General features: G+C 40.0%; 1 pseudogene; it reads right to left on the bottom strand.

Annotated features, from left to right (window-relative positions):
• Positions 1-20,006: 20,006 nt before the first annotated feature.
• LOC134913162 (5S ribosomal RNA) lies at positions 20,007-20,125 on the bottom strand (annotated as a pseudogene).
• Positions 20,126-21,008: the final 883 nt, after the last annotated feature.

Below are 21,008 nucleotides of genomic sequence, written 5' to 3'. Positions count from 1 at the left end.
AGCAAATGATATGCTTTTATGTATTGTTTTCACATTCCACTTTTTTCCAGCTTTGCTTATCTATTATATTGCAAACCAACATTACTTACAAATAATTGGGATTATTAGTGGACATGTGTGTGATTTATGCATTTTAATTGATTTCCATGGATAGAGGATATTATTGTACAGCGAATATAGTGTGCTCATACAATATATTGTTTTCACAGTCTACTGTTTTTCAGGTTTGCTCATCTATTACACTGTAAACTAATGTTTCTTACAGTAAATTGGGATTATTAGTGGACATATGTGTGTGATTTATGCACTTTATGAGTGCACTATTTGTTGGTTTCTTTGGAAGGTGGATATCAATTTCACAATGAATATAGTGTGCTCACACAATATACAAATGATTACAATCTACTGACAAAGATATCAGGATCTTTGCACTCTTCCATTCTGTGCTCTCTCATCATGTTATTTAAAATAGAATACCGACAGCAGAAGCACATCTATTTCACCATTTCACCTCTGCTTAAGTATCTGAGGGTCCTCTCATCTCCAATCCTATGTCTTAAAGATATGATTGAGGACAGTAGAAATCCTGGATACTAAACGCAAATGGAACTTATTTTCCTTAGATCTGACACTCTTTGACTGTGATATATATTACCACTAACAAAGGTTAATTATTCATACCCTTAAGCTATCCACAGATACCAAAATGAAATTACTGTATGAATTTTTAAACTTATTACTTTCATTAACTTCATTATTATAATTTTTTTTTTCATTTTGGACCTAACTTAATGAGCTTACTAAGGTGGCAAATTTATTTCAGCTAGAGACCTCTTTCCTGTACTCTCATTAACCCACGCCCAATAAAGGGCACAACGTGGGTTAACAGCACATATAGGTCTTGGGACTAGTGCATATGCTCCAGGAGGTACTCTCATTGAGAATTCAATGCTTTTTCAAGCAGATTTTCAAAAGCAGAAACCCAGCATATGTCACTTATCATACCCCACTTCCTTCTGACTTTTCTATTCCCTTTCTTTAACATTCCTAATTGGACTATTATTGTCCTATGATAGGAAGAATACTTACCTTTAATAGTTCAATGTTAACTGCAGCTAATATACACTGCACCTATCTAAGATTGGATGTTGGTATAAAACAGTTATTCTTTAACACAGAGAGCTGAAACAACACATTTGGCAACATTGTTACTTGGAGGTCTGGGGTCTAGATGGCCTTTTGAATGAGACTGATACTTTCTGCTTATTTAAAGGGATAGTTTAAGTGTCTATACTCTGTTACTGTGTGGACATAAGGGCTATGAGATTGCAACATCCCATTTATTCTTTTTTAAATTTGTAAACAGAACTAGAGACCCATAGATCTTAACCTTATAATGCTAATCATAATTATATGTTATATGTTTGTATGTCAGTGTTAGTCTTTTGTGATCATATTAAAAGTTAAGTATTATTATATAAGAGTGCCCCATAAAAAAGAGTTGCCTTTCCTCTTCACATCTATGTAAAATAAGCAGACTCATAATAATGAAGACAAAGAGGTGTATCGTGTTTGACAGAAGAAGGCTAAGAAGGAAATCAGATGTTCAAAGACATCAGCTGAGGAGAAAATGGACCAATTAGGTATATGTTTACAGTATATGAAAGGAGAAAAACAAAAGGAAGATTAATAAGACTGAGGCCAGATGGGATACATCCAAGGATACTGAAAGAGCTTAAAGTGGTACTGGTAACACCCTTAACTGTTCCTAACAGCGATAAGAGTGAAGTTCACTGAACTTGCCTTGAGGAGACCCCTGGGTATGTTAAATCACTTTGGCGGATAGTGGAGTGTTGGACAGTGGTGGACAAAATGAAGAGGCTGAACCAATAGATGATCTGGGATTTCTCTGGATTTTCTAATATATGCTTATAAGAACTGTCACACTTCAGTTCTTTAAAGAAAACTGATAATTGCTTCATTCGTACCACTATGGTGAACATATCCACTTTCACTGTCAAATGTTTTATATAAGGAGATTTTGTTTTGTGAGAAAAATATTTTACATGACAATTTCATGTGCTTTTTTCATTCAATTTATATATATATATATATATATATATATATTGTTAAGAGGAGCAGGACATGTGTCATTACATTTCTAAGGGACATGATCTTTATTCCTTAATTTTGCTTCTTTGATTTACATTAGGCAGCACCAGTGGGAAGGTTTCTAATCATTATTGCATTTCTCTTTGATAAATAAACTTGAGAGCTAAGATGGTTGAATGGATAAGATATTGGTTGCAGGATAGAAACCAGAGTGTTGTAGTAAATAGAGTGCATTCAAAGGAGGGAGATGTTACCAGTGGACTGCCCCAGGGATCTGTACCTGGAACAGTACTTGTTAATATCATTGTTGGTAACGTTGCACATGGTACTGTGGGAAAAGCATATCTTTTTGCAGATGATAAATAGGTACACAAGAGGGCTGACACACCAGGATGAGTATTACAAAGGATTGTTGATCTAGATAGACTAGAGCAGGCATGTCCAACCTGCGGCCCTCCAGCTGTTGAGAAACTACACATCATAGCATGCCCTGACACAGCTTTAGCAGTCTCTGAAAGCAAAACTGTGTCAGGGCATTCTGGGATATGTAGTTTCACAACAGCTGGAGGGGCACAGTTTGGACATACCTGGACTAGAGGAATGGTCAAGAGCATGACAATTACAGTTTAATGCCAAAAAATGCAAAATCACATATTTGGTTCTCAAAAAACCAAAGGCTAAATATAGTATTAATGCCACTATAATAGAAACTACTGAGGGGAAAAAGGATCTACAGTAGAGTCACTATTTCAGGTGACAAGCAATGTAACAAAGCAATGAGAAAGGCAATTCAAATAATTGGTTGCATAGTGAGAGGAATCAGAAGCATAATAAAATAAGTATTAAATCCACTGTATAGGTCATTGGTATGGCCTTATCTACAATGCTGTGTTCAGTTCTGGAGACCATATCTCCAGAAGGATATAAAAACATTAGAGGCTGTACAGGACAACTAAAATGGTGCATGGTCTACATTACAAAACTTCCATGGAAAGACTAAAATATCTTAATACAGTATGTCTAGAATGTAGTAGAGCAGGGAAAAGGGGCACATGATAGAAAATGTCAAATACATTGAGGGCTTTAACTAAAGGGAAACATTCTGCAAAATAAAATAAGTATAAGAACTTGAGGACATGCACTACAACTGGAGGGAAGTATATTTTAGAGGACATTTAAGGAAACATTACTTCACAGAAAGAGTAGTGGATTAATGTAATAGCCTCCCTGTTATGTTCTGCGTACTTGGAACCCAGAGATTGGGTGGCACCAGGAGAGTTCCAAGTATAGAGGCGTGAAGCTGCAAATGGACTAAGAAATGCAGCTTCTCCTAACAAAGATCCCTGACTCCATTGTCCTTCCCAGTGGTCGACTAATGCCTGGAAGACTATGGTTTCTTGTGCACATGGCAGCCGCGTTTGAATGCGCAAATTAAGTCTTCCTCCCCCCAGTCTTAATAGAGACAAGGCATTAACCGAGACAAAGGATAACAAGGGGAAAACTAACTAAGACTGAAACGACTAAAATGGAGAAGGATACAAAAAATAACATAGAAGTATATGTGCGGCGCGGCCGCCTGGGACAACAGCAAATCAAGTAATGCAGCCTAATGGCCAAATACAGACCCATCATAATAAGGCGAGAACAGCAATGTGGAAACCTTCACGAAAATGACACAACCAAAAATGGATAAAGAAAATATGGCTTCAGCCATAAAGTGCGGCAAAGCCACTACCCACGACACCACAAAAGGTGTGCACAGGAAACGACCGGAAACCAGAAGCTTCAGATACCAGACCACTCTGCTAGATGGCACCTCAGAGGGCATCAGGAAACGATCCCTCGGACTGTCCTCTGGAAACTGGACACTGGACACTGGAGTGCACCAGCTGGATGCAGGATCACACCAGAGGCAGGAAGACAGGCTCCAGAGGAAGCTGCTAACAGGGACCAGGAACAAGCTTGCAGGAAGCTAACCAGGAACTGGAACATACAGGTACAATAACAAACTTCTATTACCGGTGCTGGACTGCAGGGCTAGATGGGTAATAAGGGAAGCACGCCCCAATCAGGATGGCTGGAAGCCAGGCACAAGGTAATGGCCAAAATACTGGCAGGTGAGGCTACACAGACAAGAGCCAGACTGCAATACACAGACTCACCACATAATTACCAAATATCTGACAGGTGAGGCTTAACACATAGAAACAGGCTGCAGTTACACAAACACACCATAGGCGGCCAACAAGAGTCTTCTAAACAAGTACAAGAGAAATCCTGGCATGCAAACAGAAATATAACACAAAATTCATGAACAGAAAGCAAACAGGAATGAACAACTGCTTGTGGTTCATAACACTCCCTTCAGAGGTGGAAAAGTCTAAGACAATAGAGCAAGTTAAACATGTTTGGGATAGACCATACAAATTACTAAGGCTCAAATAGGGGCTGAGGTGAACATAATGCAAGATTAAAAAGGAGCAGACTAGATGGGCAAAGTGGCCTTATCTGTCATCGAATTTTATGTTTCTATGTTTCTGTGGAAGTCCAATAGATCATTGCAAAAGCCTTGATTTTTTTTTATAGGATAATACAGTAACTCTCAACATTGCTTTGTTATTTAAAACCAGTTTCCACAACTTTTAAAAGAGTTATTTTTGTTAGAATAAGATAATGTTCCAGGCAGGCAAAAGATCAGAACTAATGTTTAGCTATCTTTATTATCCACCAGGCATAAAGTTGTTATATGTTTCTTTTATGAAAAACACATCTGGATAAATGCATGACATTCTGGGCTACATTGTTTACTATAATGTTGCAATACTGTAAAATGAAGTGTTTTGTTAAAGTTTGTAAGTGAGTACTGTACATCCATTTCTCCTTAAAAATTATAGTAATTTTCAACTATTGTAAAACACTGGACCAAAATATTTACATTTGATATGTTTAATCAATAGAGCACCACAATGGAAATGCAGACATTTATTCTGTTTCCCTTGGTGTCTCTGTCATGTTACCTGCTGCTAAATTCAATATACTATTAAGCTTTAGAAGATTAAAAACTCTGCAGGATGAACAATAATTTTGCAATATACAGACAATGGGGTATATTTACTAACATTCGTAATTCTCCCGATTTGGTGGGAGAATAATCACGAATGACATCGAAAGTGTAAAACTGCAACTTTTTAAATTTATTACGACTAATTTACTAAGCTGCCGTATTCTGCATTTTCGGGTTTTCCGATGTCGATGTCATTCGGTTTTTTTGGCAGTGTTTTACGTGAGTGACTTGTAAAACACTGCCGACTTTAATACAATGAATCTCGTCCGGATCTGAGAGATCCGTGCTGGGCTTCATTGTGCACTTTGTTTAAAAAAATAAATAAAGTTTAAATGTAAAAAAAAAATTGCGTGGGGTCCCCCCTCCTTAGGCAAACCAGCCTCGGGCTCTTTGAGCCGGTCCTGGTTGCAGAAATATGGGGAAAAAATGGACAGGGGTTCCCCCATATTTAAGCAACCAGCATCGGGCTCTGCGCCTGGTCCTGGTTCCAAAAATACGGGGGACAAAAAGAGTAGGGGTCCCCCGTATTTTTGAAACCAGCACCGGGCTCCACTAGCTGGACAGATAATGCCACAGCCGGGGGTCACTTTTATACAGTGCCTTGCGGCCGTGGCATCAAATATCCAACTAGTCACCCCTGGCCGGGGTACCCTGGGGGAGTGGGGACCCCTTCAATCAAGGGGTCCCCCCCCAGCCACCCAAGGGCCAGGGGTAAAGCCCGAGGCTGCCCCCCCCATCCAATGGGCTGCGGATGGGGGCTGATAGCCTTTGTGATAAGTGTTTGATATTGTTTTTAGTAGCAGTACTACAAGTCCCAGCAAGCCTCCCCCGCAAGCTGGTACTTGGAGAACCACAAGTACCAGCATGCGGCGGAAAAACGGGCCCGCTGGTACCTGTAGAACTACTACCAAAAAAATACCCCAAAAATGGCAAGACACACACACCTTGAAAGTAAAGTTTTAATACATCCATCCACACAAACATATACACATACTTACCTTATGTTCACACGCAGGTCGGTCCTCTTGTCCAGTAGAATCCATGGGGTACCTGTTGAAAAAATTATACTCACAAAATCCAGTGTAGATCGGTCCTCTTCAAATCCATTTGTAATCCACGTACTTGAGAAAATAAAAAAACGGAGTCCCGACCACGAACTGAAAGGGGCCCCATGTTTTCACATGGGCCCCCTTTCCCCGAATGCCAGAAACCCACTCTGACTTCTGTCTAAGTGGGTTTCTTCAGCCAATCAGGGAGCGCCACATTGTAGCACCCTCCTGATCGGCTGTGTGCTCCTGTACTGACTGACAGGCGGCACACGGCAGTGTTACAATGTAGCGCCTATGCGCTCCAATGTAACCAATGGTGGGAACTTTGAGGTCAGCGGTGAGGTTACTTTCGGTCACCCGCTGACCACAAAGTTCCCACCATTGGTTACAATGGAGCGCATAGGCGCTACATTGTAACACTGCCGTGTGCCGCCTGTCAGTCAGTACAGGAGCACACAGCCGATCAGGTGTGTGCCACAACGTGGCGCTCCCTGATTGGCTGAAGAAACCCACTTAGACATCAGTCAGAGTGGGTTTCTGGCATTCGCGGAAAGGGGGCCCATGTGAAAACATGGGGCCCCTTTCAGTTCGTGGTCGGGACTCCGTTTTTTTATTTTCTCAAGTACGTGGATTACAAATGGATTTGAAGAGGACCGATCTACACTGGATTTTGTGAGTATAATTTTTTCAACAGGTACCCCATGGATTCTACTGGACAAGAGGACCGACCTGCATGTGAACATAAGGTAAGTATGTGTATATGTTTGTTTGGATGGATGTATTAAAACTTTACTTTCAAGGTGTGTGTGTCTTGTCATTTTTGGGGTATTTTTTTAGTAGTAGTTCTACAGGTACCAGCGGCCCAGTTTTTCCGCCGCATGCTGGTACTTGTGGTTCTCCAAGTACCAGCTTGCGGGGGAGGCTTGCTGGGACTTGTTGTACTGCTACTAAAAACAATATTCATAACTATCAACAAAGGCTATCAGCCCCCCATCCGCAGCCCATTGGATGGGGGGGACAGCCTCGGGCTTCACCCCTGGCCCTTGGGTGGCTGGGGGGGGGACCCCTTGATTGAAGGGGTCCCCACTCCCCCAGGGTACCCCGGCCAGGGGTGACTAGTTGGATATTTGATGCCACGGCCGCAAAGCACTGTATAAAAGTGACCCCTGGCTGTGGCATTATCTGTCCAGCTAGTGGAGCCCGGTGCTGGTTTCAAAAATACGGGGGACCCCTACTCTTTTTGTCCCCCGTATTTTTGGAACCAGGACCAGGCGCAGAGCACGATGCTGGTTGCTTAAATATGGGGGAACCCCTGTCCATTTTTTCCCCATATTTCTGCAACCAGGATCGGCTCAAAGAGCCCGAGGCTGGTTTGCCTTAGGAGGGGGGACCCCACGCAATTTTTTTCCCGAAAATTTAGAACATCCCCCCCCCCTTCCCACTGAAAAACATGCACGGATCTCATGGATCCGTGCATGCCTATACAAACACGGGATAAAAAAGCAGGTCTGTTTTTTTTTAGCACTTTTTCACGATTTGTATTTTATCACGGCAGTGTTTGGCTATTGTCGGCAGTGTTTGTGTTTTGCACTTTATAGTAAATTCCCGATTTCTAGCAAATTGCAGGCGTATTTGACCGATGGTTTATTGATTCGTGATTTTTTCCTAGGACTTCCAAAATATTACGAATGCCCTCATCACTGCCGTGATTTTTGCTTAGTAAATTACCGAGATGACACTTTGATGAAAAAACGGCATCTCGGTCAAAATCGGGACCTTAGTAAATATACCCCCTTGAGTCTCTGTAATGTGTTTAACTGTCAGGTGCCTACAGTTAAATAGGTTTAAATCATTGGTTAATTAATAATTTTGAAAAAAATTCTGAATACAGAAATCTTAGATTTTTATTTCAATGAATTGTACTGATTGTATATTTTCAGAATGATCAGTTGAAGTTATATGCACTATGCATAGTGCATTCTACTGTACACTATAGAGTATATGGATTTTAAATCAATGATACATTATCTAGCAGATATGAATAAATCAAATGATAAAAATTCTAACTATTCTTACACTTCTAAATTCTTACTCTTAAAAACTAAAACTCTAACTGATGTGAGAATTTTGTTATGAATTGTTGACTTATGTTTGAAGATTTATTTCCAGTTTTATTTGTTGATTATTTTATTATCACAATCGCAATATTAAACAAATTTGCATTATTTTTTCAATTTCTTCTTAAACTTGTATGCAATGATTATTTAATATTATGTGAGAAACTTAGGTATATCTCTACCTCATTAAGTTAATACTGATAATTAAAATAATTAATTCAATAATTACTGTTTTTGTCTTTTTTGTATTCCTGCTAAGGGGGACATGTACTACAACCAATCAGCATTGACGTAACATTTATAACTTGCATACTATAAACATATACAGAGCAGCTGATTGGTTGCCATGGACAACTTCTCCACTGGCTGACTTCTCCAATTTTATCACTGTTTAGAACATGTACCCCTCAGTCTGTAAAAGACTTGTGGACAAATTTGCAAGTGCAACTAAATAAGAATATTACAGAGCAAATTATGTCAGTTATCGTATCACATGCTCATGTGACATCACGAATGTTAAAACAGAGGACCTTGGCTCAATAAGAAATACATCTTTAGATATTCAGAAAATGCATTAACTGACCACTGTCACAAAACAATTTTAATTGTAACATGAAAACACGTACAATGACCTGGGAATTTTCGTACAAAAGAGAATTCACTTTGGAATCAGAGAGGGAGATATCAAAGAGATTCTTAAAAAAACTTTTGAACTGGGAGCATTTTCAACAGGTTTTCTAAATCAGCACATCAGTTATAATGTCTTATTGCCAACCTTATTATCCTGTCACACATGGACACCTACATAAACCTGCATACTCATACTGTGGGCCTAATTCAGACCTGATCGCAGCAGCAAAATTGTTCTCTAATGGTCAAAACTATATGCACTGCAGGTTGGGCAAATATAACATGTGCAGAGAGAGTTAGATTTGGGTGGGATGTGTTTAAACTGAAATCTAAATTGCAGTGTAAAAATAAAGCAGCCAGTATTTACCCTGCACAGAAACAAAATAACCCACCCAAATCAAAATTGCTCGATATAGTAAATAGGGTGTGTAATCCCAAAGGGACTACCCTTTTATACAATAGTACTTCAGTAGCGCACTTTAGGTAATTTTTTGTTTTTGTATATTTTTATATATATATATATATATATATATATATATACAGTATATATATATATATATATATATATATATATATATATATATATATATACATAAATTTGTCTCATTTTCCCCTGAGACAGCAGTACCCAGGTCCCTAAACAATCTATGTGGAGTTTATGTGATAGAGTAGCACTTGCGGTGAAATGGGGTCCCGTGGAGTAGGCCGCAAGCTTACATGCATTGTACATTTCATAAACCAAAACTCCAATGTTTATTCAGATGTGTACTAAAGCATGAAGGTGAATGAAGCTGCCAAGGACAGTGCTAGGTTCTCTCTGTGTGTGTATATATATATATATATATATAAACGGTCTACCAGCTGGCAGCTGTGACACAGGTGGCTGCTAGACTAATGAAGGAGAAGTAGTGAGTGACAGCAGTTGATTGGGGCATTGGAGGACAGTCTGACACCTTGAATCAGATATAGAGATTACATGAGGATAGTTTGCCTGACAGGGTGAGTCAGGGAATGCCTGAAGACTGTCTGAGGGGAATAGAGAAACAGAGGAAGCACTAAGCACTTTATTTGACAACATGTCAACATCACCAGTAGCCGGACCATGACTTGTAAAACACAGCCCAACTAAGGTGGCAGTTCAGCACAGGATCCAGAGACCGGGTCTTGTTCAGGGCAGAGCCTGAACTAACTTACTGCAGGCTATAGAGTCTCATGTGTATATATACTGTATATTAGTATAACTGACACATCAGCCTCCTTACTGTCTAGTCCAGCTCTCTACTGACAGACCCCTCTGGCTCTGCTTTTATAAATCCAATCCCACAACCCACCTTTTTTGGTTTGGTGGAAGGCTAGGCGGCACTTTCAAAATTTTGCTATGGGGCCACAATGCTCTAGTTATGCCCCTGTATACATGTATATAGAAAGTTTGCATGTGTCTGCATTCACTTCTTACAATATATATCGATGAGGGTCCCGTTTTAAGACCAAATCCAGAGGTGTCTCATCAAAGACAGGATGGTGCGATAATTTTGATCACAAGGCATTTGCAAGATGATTGAGCGGAAGAGGATTTTTGTAGTCGGTAACTGCCCATTTTCAGGGAGTGTCAGTAAAAATGCTGGCGTTAACAAGCATTTTCAGGGAGGGTGTGTGATGTCAGCTCCGGCCCCGATCAACCTGTTTGTATTGCACTGTAAGAGTAAGTCTTGGGCTACGTACAGACTGGAAAAATCATTCGATGGTGAGTAAGTTGCTAACGGATTTACAGCTGTCTGGTGAAATTTTTGCACTGCGTACACATGCATTAGCACACTGCCACGGGCGAGTTTTCACTCTCCCTGGGCAGTGACTAATCACAGACCTCTGCAAATTTTCTGCACAGTGATCAGGTCTGAATTAGGCCCATAGGAGCTCATTCCGAGTTGTTCGCTCGCAAGCGGATTTTAGCAGATTTGCTCATGCTAAGCCGCCGCCTACTGGGAGTGAATCTTAGCATCTTAAAATTGCGAACGAAGTAATCGCAATATTGCGATTACACACCTCGTAGCAGTTTCTGAGTAGCTTCAGACTTACTCGGCATCTGCGATCAGTTCAGTGCTTGTCGTTCCTGGTTTGACGTCACAAACACACCCAGCGTTCGCCCAGACACTCCCCCGTTTCTCCGGCCACTCCTGCGTTTTTTCCGGAAACGGTAGCGTTTTTTCCCACACGCCCATAAAACGGCCTGTTTCCGCCCAGTAACACCCATTTCCTGTCAATCACATTACGATCGCCAGAACGATGAAAAAGCCGTGAGTAAATATCCTAACTGCATAGCAAATTTACTTGGCGCAGTCGCAGTGCGGAAATTGCACATGCGCATTAAGCGGAAAATCGCTGCGATGCGAAGATTTTTACCGAGCGAACAACTCGGAATGACCTCCCTAGTTTGGACACTTTAAGCACATTTGCAGAATATTAGTTTTACTAGGTACCTTTGTTTGTTAATTTTTTTTCTTTACATATTTTTTGCATTTTTATTTTGACTTTATTTTTTTGGTTTATTGTTTTTACTATATGCATTTATAAGTGTCACTATATGTAATTGATGTAAGGCCCAGAGTTGCTCTATTTAGCCTCACCATGTTACATTGTTATGGTTAAATGTCTTTCTACTTTTTGTATCATGTGAGCACATAATTGTGGCATGTATTCAGCTTTATCCAGGATGTGGCAGATGCTCCCTAAAATCTACAGTACATTGTATTTGCATTCTTTCCTGTTGTACCTTTGAAAGGCACACTTCTGTAACTGGGCGGGGGTGTGTGCTCCATATTGGAATGTACTGGCAGCCTCTGAATGGCATTTCCTGGTGTTTGAGTGCAGCCTCATAACTTCCTGTAGCGGCACTACCAGCCAATTGATATTTTCCAAACTTGGAACAGATGGTACGTCTGTCTCTCGACAATTATTGGGGAAATGTGATAGGGTCCAAGTCTGCAGGATAAACTCACACCATATTAAACATTTTAATGTGCAAGTTTATCCCGCAACTTGGTCAATCTAATATGGTCTAAATTTTCAGTCACAAACATACCTCGCATGTGACTTCTTATGAGAATACACACCAGGAAACATCCAAGTTTTTAGACCAACCAGAATTCGAGTTGCACTATGTGAGTTGCACAGTTTTATATAAAGTCACCCATTGGCACCAAAAAGTTGTATGAATTATACCTCACACAGCCTATATAAACCCCATAGCCACCATTTTGTACTTTGATGGGTTTGAGAAGGAGTTGCTAGTTGTGTTTTGTGAGCATTTAGGATTGCCAGCATGTCTTCAAACAGCACACCAGGGATGAGGAGAGCAAAGAGGAGGAACAGAAGGGGATCATCACCTAAGGTGAGACTGATGAGAAGAGCAGTGAGGCCAGCCAGGAGGAGGCAGAGGAGGAAGAGGAGCCAGCTATATCTGCACCTGGCAAATACAAGGACAGGACACAATGTTTGTTTCCCACAAGATGAAAACTGTACCCTTGTCCATGCTAAGGTGCAGGTGTTTCCATGCCTGCTGGGTGCCCAGGTGCACAAGACCCCTGTGTCCAGGAAGAAGGTGATGTGAAGGTTGGTCCAGGATGCAGTCAACAAGGTGAGGTCCTGCTGGTGGGACCTAAGCAATGTGAATAAGTGCTTTGGGGACATCAAGAGGGTTCTCAAAGGCAAGATGGCAGAGGAGCACTGTGAAGGATGCAGGACTGGGAGTGGTCATGCAGAACTGGTTGAGACCCTCACTCATGAGCTTTAAGGAGTACCTCAAACAAATTATCCTTTCAGGGATCCATATATTGGACACCAACTGTCTTGCATCCCCAAGTCATCCTGGTGAGTAAACAAATAAATGTACCTCTTTTAACTGTACCAGCCTAAATCAGTATTTTTAACCTCGTTAGGGATAACTAAATATGTTAGACATAAATAATTTTTTTAAACATTTAATGTTTTGCCAGTAACAGATTTTGATCATTAAAAAAAATCATCAATGTTGTGATCAATATGCAAAAGTAAAAAGTAAGACATTTAAAAGTATGCATAAATGTATTTACAAAATCTGTCAGTCTCCCTGAAGACATTAAAAGTTTGGAAATCCTGTAACTGTTATACTGTATTTACAAAGGTATGACTGTGTCACACCCTAGCAGAGAATGTAGGGGTCATTTGGTAATGTGTGCTATGTGTGCCTTGCAACCAACAAACATTATTTGTCTAGGCAAGGCTTCTAGCACATTATGACAGATTATTTTATACTTAAGAATGCATATTGATTACTGTTTTTTAATGCATGTACCTTTTGGGCACCACAGAATATGTTTTTATGTTTTTCCTCAGCAGCTACACGGTGTTAAATGACTTCACCTAAAAGATGACACAAAGAATTGAACATGCAGGAGTCTGGTAAATGCTAAAAAAAAATCAAGCACACACACACACACACACACACACACACACACACACACAACATTACACACATTTCCATGGTTCAGCAGACGTCTGTAATGTCACATAACATTAATTTTGTTAGCATTGTGACATATTAAGACTTGCAATGATTGCATAGTACAAATACAGTATGTGACAACTATATCAGTGATCATACTTAAAACACACCGATTTGCAAAGTAGTATTTAAAAAAATAAAAATAAAGGTCCCCTTAAAAAAATATATCACTGTTACATTGTGGTGTTTCCGTACTTTAAGGCAGTCCCTACTGAATGCACCCTGCGACACATGCATTGTTATTGTAGGTGACTTAAATTAGTAGGAACAGTATTTTTTACAGTGCAAGTATATTTTCTTTGCATTTTTGTTTCCATTTCAGGCCCTTCTCATGTCTTTTATCCACTCCCCATGCCACCAGTGCTTCCAGTGCCACTGACTTCAGTGATGCTGGCGGCATATTCATCAGGGGAGGAGGAGGACACTCAAACCCTCACTTAGGTGGAGCAGGCAGCACCCATGCCACTGCCACAGCAGTCACAACCACCACTGCCCATCCAACATATCTAGGGCCAAATGTAATATAGTGAGAGTTTCAGAAAGTGAGAGATTTGGTAAGGTTTTTCAGTTTTTATTAAAGAGTCAATCATTAACACTGCAAAACCAGGTTGATCATGCTGTGCAACTGATTGCCACTTTAAAAAAAACTGCAAAACCTTACCAAATCTCTCACTTTTTGAAACTCTCACTCTATTACATTTGGCCCCAAGTGTGGAGGTACTTCCAAACTTACAACTTGCCTATGTAAACAACCTTAAATATAATTTTTTAGATGCTGTACAGTATGTATAAAATAGGAAAATATCTGGATGTGCGTTTGAACAGTGCGAGTTACGGGAGTCTGAGAAAAACATGAGTTTTAATTTTCTTTGACCCTATTTCATTGGTTGAGTTTTGAAAATGTGATTGTTAAGCTCAAAGCTCACACATCTACCAAACTTGGATCCTATTACATTTGGCCCTTTATGTTGTTTGTAGCTGTTATAAATGCTCTTATCCATTTATATATCAAAAGCAATCATGATTATTAACTGACACTTGGTTTGTACAGTATTACATCTTTTACTGATAAATATGGTAATTGGCTGCCTTTGCTCTATTTCCTGCATGCATTCCACAGTGGAACAGATGCTCCTTCCTGGCTGGATTTTGCTGTGTATTTTCATCAGAATATACAGAAAATAAACCACACATCTTACCTTACTGTATATCTCCAAACACCAGAAAGGAAGTCATTCATGGGCTAGATGTAGTAGGTAGCGATTTTTGGAATCTTTTGAGATTTTTTGCACAAAATTGGACATTTTAAGTGAACCATTAAACACGTGTATAAATAGATACTATTGTGATAAGTTTTTGTGGGCCACACTGAAATTGTATTCCCTTTTTACCCAAAATGTTTTACAGGTGATTCTGGCTATGGATGTCAAACTTGGCTCATGACACCTCTGTTGATACCCCATGGCACTTCACAGCACTAGTACAATGACGCTCACATTGGCTCCTGCAATTTCATCATGCAGATCTTTGGCATGCTCAAGAGCAGGTTCCATTGTTTGGGCCAGTTTGCTGGCATCCTGCTTTACAATCCTTATAAAATGTGGGAGATAGTCAAGTCGTGCTTCATGCTCCACAACATTGCCCTTGGCCAAGGCCATGCTGACCTAGAAGACATTGCAGCAGATGTGGAGGAGCCTGACCCTATACCATCTGAGGGTGTGGTTAATATACAGAGGGGGAAGTAAGTTAGACAAAGTATAATATGCTAGTATTTCTATGTAAGTTTTTTAATTAAAAATATCAAGTGTTGGCAAAAATTTAACACATTTAACGTTGAATGTAAAACCATTTCACATTTTTTAAATCAAAGAGGATTGATGCCCACCCTTGTGAAAAACTGGCATCACATAGAAACTCATGATGGCAAAAAAGATGGTAAGTGATTGCACAATGCACACAACCACTAATAGCCATATGTTGTTGTTGTTGTTGTTATTATTATTATTATTATTATTATTATTATTCTTTATTTATATGGCACCACAAGGTCCACAGCGCCCATGACAGAGTACATAGTCAAATGAGCACACAAGAAAACAGCACTTACAGTTCAAGACAATATATGAGTATGAAAAACCAAGGGTCAGGTGCCGTTAAAGGGAGTATGGAGTATAAGATACTGTAGTGTAATTAAAAAAAGGAAAGGCAAATGAAGAAAGAAGGCCCTGCTCTTGCAAGCTTACACTCTAAAAGGTGAAGGGCTGACAGACCGTGGTGACACAGAAGGGGTACACAGTGAGCATAGACAAGAGGGTTAGGTAGAGAGTTGGCTGGGTTTGGTGAAGAAGTGGGTCTCGAGAGCCCGTTTGAAGTTTTGTAGAGAGGTGGAGAGTTGGATGGGGAGAGTTAGAGACTTCCAGAGATAGGGAGCAGAATGTGTAAAGTCTTGTAGGTAGGAGTGGGAGGAGGTAATCAGTTGGTAGGAGAAATGGTGTGCATTAACAGAGCAAAGAGGACAGATGGGAATGTAAAGAGAGATAAGGTCAGAGATGTAAGAGGGAGAAGAGTGGGTGAGGGCTTTGTTGGTTAGTGTTAGAAGCTTGAATATGATTCTGAATGGGAAGGGGAGCCAGTGTAGGTCCTGCAAGAGAGGGGAGGTGGATATAGTACGTTTGGTGAGGAAGATGGGATGGGCAGCAGCATTGAGGATAGATTAGAGTGGAGAGAGGTGTTTTTCAGGGAGACCAGATAGGAGGACATTACAGTAGTCCAATCTGGAGATGACCAGATTGTCATATATATGTGTGTTGATTTATTAATTTCTAAACCATAAATAATACAATATCCATTAAAAATATGGACATGAAAGATAATCTTAAATATTGTTCCAACCATTTACTGTGTCATACATAAAGGACTTTTATGAAAATAGAACTGAATGTTAAAAAACAGAAGACACTAAGATGTGCGTAAGGGAAATTTTACTTTTTTAAAAATTGCAAACATTTGTCAACATTAGCAACAAAATATAATTTTTTGCAAAAATAGAAATTCAAAGACCTCTGCCTTGGCCTTTTACTGTTCCTCCTCCGGTGTGCACCATGCATCTGGGGTGGGGTGGTAGGTGATGCAGTAAGGGAGGTACTGTAGATGCCAGGCTACTTACAGCAAAACTTGCTTCCACATTAGGTTTCTGGGCAATTAAATGTGTTTGCAGGGTTATCAGGGCATCTATTTGGGCCCAAATGGCCCCAGTTTGGGCCCTAACTCCTTGAGTTAAGATAAACAGGTGGGAGTCGAGGTTATAGGACATTCGCATACGGGTGCCCTGTGCAACTTTAGATGCATTTGCAATCTTATGCAACAGGTGGAGCATACTTAGTTGTTGCTGGGTTTGCATCTCTATGAATGTCACCTGCTTTTCACTGAAACTGCCCAGTGACAGGGTCAGCTTATCAACTGTAGGGGCTGGTTGGGGTGTTGGGGCATGTGCTGGTGTTGCCTGCTGACTTGTGTGAGGGTTTTTTAAAGGTATGTCTCGTCCTCAGGCTGCACTGGATCAACAGGCTCAAGGCAGATTTCCTGCAGTTCTGGGGGCACATCATCAGTCACTTGGCTCTGAGGAACCAGATGACATGGGCCTGGAATGACAACAAATCTGGTAATGATCTATACCTCTAGCTTTAGACAGTGCACAAACATTTTAACCTGATAACACTTCTTCTAAACTTAAGTCTGCTTATGCTTTGTTCTCTCAAATCCAGACTACATAAGTAGGCATTATGAAATGATATGGCACCACAAGTTTACACATAAGATGGTGTTAGCGAATATTTTATGGAACTGTGTGGGTTTAAAGGCAGACTTTGCCCCACTTTAAAAAAACAAAAGCCAACACTGGTGTTACACATTTACTAACATTACCTGGCTGAATGTGTATTGTTTGTGGTAACTCCTTATTTGTATAAAAGCTAGTTGTAATTGATTTGGTGTATGTGCTGACACATGTGGTAATGTATGCATTTTCCTTTTTAGTAAACTCACCAGGTGCATCCGCATCCAGACATGTGGTGGCTTTTCCTTTCTCTGCTGTGGAGCAGAAAATGCTAAAAATATACAAAGAATGTTCAATTATTGCTTAATTTGCAGCCATTGTGATACACTTCCAAAAATAAATAGCAATGTTATTTGCTTCTGCCAATTAAATATTATCATTCTTATAAAGTGTGCAGTGTTACTGTACAATTATGTTGCTTAAAGTATAGTAAGGTACTATTTATGACATACAATGTTTGTTTGCTTTGCACACTAGTGTGGGTAATATTGATGGGTCCTGCTGCTGCGGAACAATACATCCCAGCATGCCCTTAAAGTTAGCACAATTCTCCCTAGTCTTACAAAGTGTCAGCATGCTGGGTTGTGTTGTTATCCAGCAGCAGCTTACTGCTCACCCCACAAACATAAAGCATAATGACTAAGTGAGACACAGACGTATGTTATTGAAATTTTGGTGTACTCACCAGAACATTCTGGGGTTGCAGGGTGATCAGTGTCTATAATATGCACCCCCAGGTAAGACTTCAGGAGGGATGACCTGTTTCAGCTCCTCCTCAAAAACTGTGTAGCATATGGGAATCCTGCGGCCAACCCTTGTCCTGCGCACTTCCTTCACCTCATCAGCCATCTTAAGTTTGAGTACCCAGTTAATGTCATTGAAGTGCTTCTTTACATTATACATGGTGCGCTTGCAGGCACTGACAACATTCATGCAGTCCATGATGGACTTCCACATTGCTTTCTTCCTTGCCAGGGGAGTTAAGTGAGCATGCTTACCTAGGAGACAGGGGAAAACCAGAACCATGGCTCGCACCATGGCACAGTTTTCCTCATAGGAAAAATGTACATTGCAACCACTGGGTGTTTTTCCAGGTAAAGGAGTTTGTGACTCCTCCTCCTCCATCTGTGGTTCCTGCAGCTCCTCCTGCATCTCACCTTCTGGACACTTGCCCTACTCCTCCTCCTACTGCTCTCTTACTGCCTGCCTCATGAAGAACTCTTCATCCTCCAGCCTCTGCTGAGCCACTCTTCTCCTTTTCCTGCCATGCTGCACAACAAACACAAAACTCTCTCTCTCACCAAAACAGCCTTCTCTGCTTTACAAAACTCCTCACACCTTATCAAAGGACAAAATGGTCGGTGTGCGGTTTATATAGAGTGTGTGATTCATAATGTAGTGGACTTTTGGTTGCCAATGGGTGAGTTCCTTTCATGGCCCTGTACACCCACCATGTATCTCACATTCTAATTGGTCTAAAAATGCATGTAATTTCTGTTACACCCTTAAAAATCAGAACCTCTTACATTTGTGATCTCCTGTGTCTCAATAACGATTTATGAATACAGATACAAAATACATATAAAATGGAAATACCATATTGCTAAAATCTATTGATATAGATTGATATTTAACAACTTTATAATACTAATAGTAATTAGTCAATCAATAACAGATTTATATACAGAAAGTATAAAAATGAAAAACTTTTTCTCTCCTACAAAGATATTGCATCATTTTGAATAATCTGCTATATTAATTAGTAAAATTAGTTTTATTGAAATATACCATTTTCAAGAAATATTCTAAATGGACCACAGGAATCATATTCATTGAAATACAGTATAGTATACAATACTTATAAAAAATATACTTGTAAAAACAATGATTCATTCAATCCATAAGATGCCATGAAGTTACACTTTTGAATCCAGTAAGATTCACACTGAAGTCATTCTATCTTGTGGTCACCAACCCTAATAAGTTGAGGGGCATATGATCTATGACTATATATTTCAAGAGTACAGTACACACACACACACACACACACACACACACACATATATATATATATGTATATATACATATATATGTAGTGATCAGGGGGTGGTAGTTGGCGCATAGAACTTTCCTCTAATAGTTCATATAGTTTACTATCAAAAGGGAGAGAGAGTAGGCTCTTGTGTGGGCGCACTCTTTAGAAATGTAGGAAAATTCCTATGATATATGAGAAGAAATATTTAAAACATGATTTTTAATGTTTAAAGTTTAAAACCGTAATTACCCATAGGAGTAATCCATGTGAATTAAAGATATTACAGATAAAGGATTAAAAATGTTCTGGTCTGTTTTTTCACAATAATTGATTGAAAAGGTTGTAGACACTCGATTGTCTTACCCCCATTTCCCCTGACCAGTACAGAATGTCTGTATTAATGGGACCGAGGAGTGGTCATAACAATATTGATAAGTAAGTCCCAAAAAGGGCTGCTTACAATTGGAAATTAATGGTCACCAGCATTCAAGAAACCTGACTTTATAACATATGCCACAATTATTGGTAGTAAGCCTTCAGTAGGGAGAAAATATTGCAAGAACCAGAATTAGTGGTGATACTGCTGTTGGCGTCGCAACTCACATAGAAAGGAAAATAATTCCTGCTCTACAATACCAGGTATTCGCAGGGGGTCTCCTCTCCCGGTACTAACCCAGCCCAACACTGTTTGGCTTCCAAGATCGGACGAGATCGGGCATTTTCAGCGTGGTATGATAGTAGAGAATTTATGTGATAAGTACACCAATGAGAGTGAACCTATATAAGAAATTAGAAAGAAGGGTGGAAACACTAGGAAAGCAAAAAGAGGTGAATAAGTAAAGTGGGAAGAAATATGTGGATCTGCTTTCCACGTTAGGCACGGCTCACAAAATCCCACATCCGTGGTATCGTGCTCCGTGGATCGTGGATGAGAGTCCACAGAAAGATAGTAGAGCAAGAAAGAGGCACAGAGTCAATGATTGCAGTACAATTGTATAATGGAAAAAGGTCAGAAAAGTGGGATATTCTGTGTCACCAAACAATTATTAATAAGCCCCTGACAGTAATTGCTGATATTGGCCACATTATAGTACACCTTGGGATGAATAAAGTATAGAAATTAATTCATGTTGGAGAATTTACATAAATCAAATAGGTTAGACCAGAAATGCAATATTATCATCAGTAAGTAAAATGGCACTAGAAATCACAATGGATGAAATCATATAGCAGTATGCTGGCCTCTGCTGGTGATAGAACACTTCTTATTAACTGCTTCTTATTAACTCTCACCTGTGTGCTGACCTGGGGTAGCCGACCTGTGCCGACGTTATGGGGTCCAGCACCCCAGACCCATACCTAGTATTAGGGACCCCCAGTGACGGAGAGGCCTTGTCGATCGGCCTGGGGGCTTAACCCTATATCTGCAGATATACGCAACCAAGATCTCCGTATTATCTGACTATTATGTAGTAATAATTTTCACTCGGTGTGCATTAGGGAACCATTGTTTTTTCCTACACAGAATTACCCCTCCCTTTTAGCACCTGAGTGACATCACTATCTAATTGAGCAGCTCACCATTTTTTGTATTGTATTGAGAGGCATGGATGGGTCAGCATTAGG

The sequence above is a fragment of the Pseudophryne corroboree genome, chromosome 4 (assembly GCF_028390025.1).
Source record: "Pseudophryne corroboree isolate aPseCor3 chromosome 4, aPseCor3.hap2, whole genome shotgun sequence".
NCBI classification, from domain to species: domain Eukaryota; kingdom Metazoa; phylum Chordata; class Amphibia; order Anura; family Myobatrachidae; genus Pseudophryne; species Pseudophryne corroboree.
The sequence above is the reverse complement of the archived record's forward strand: the minus strand, read 5'-3'. Positions and strand labels throughout refer to the sequence as shown.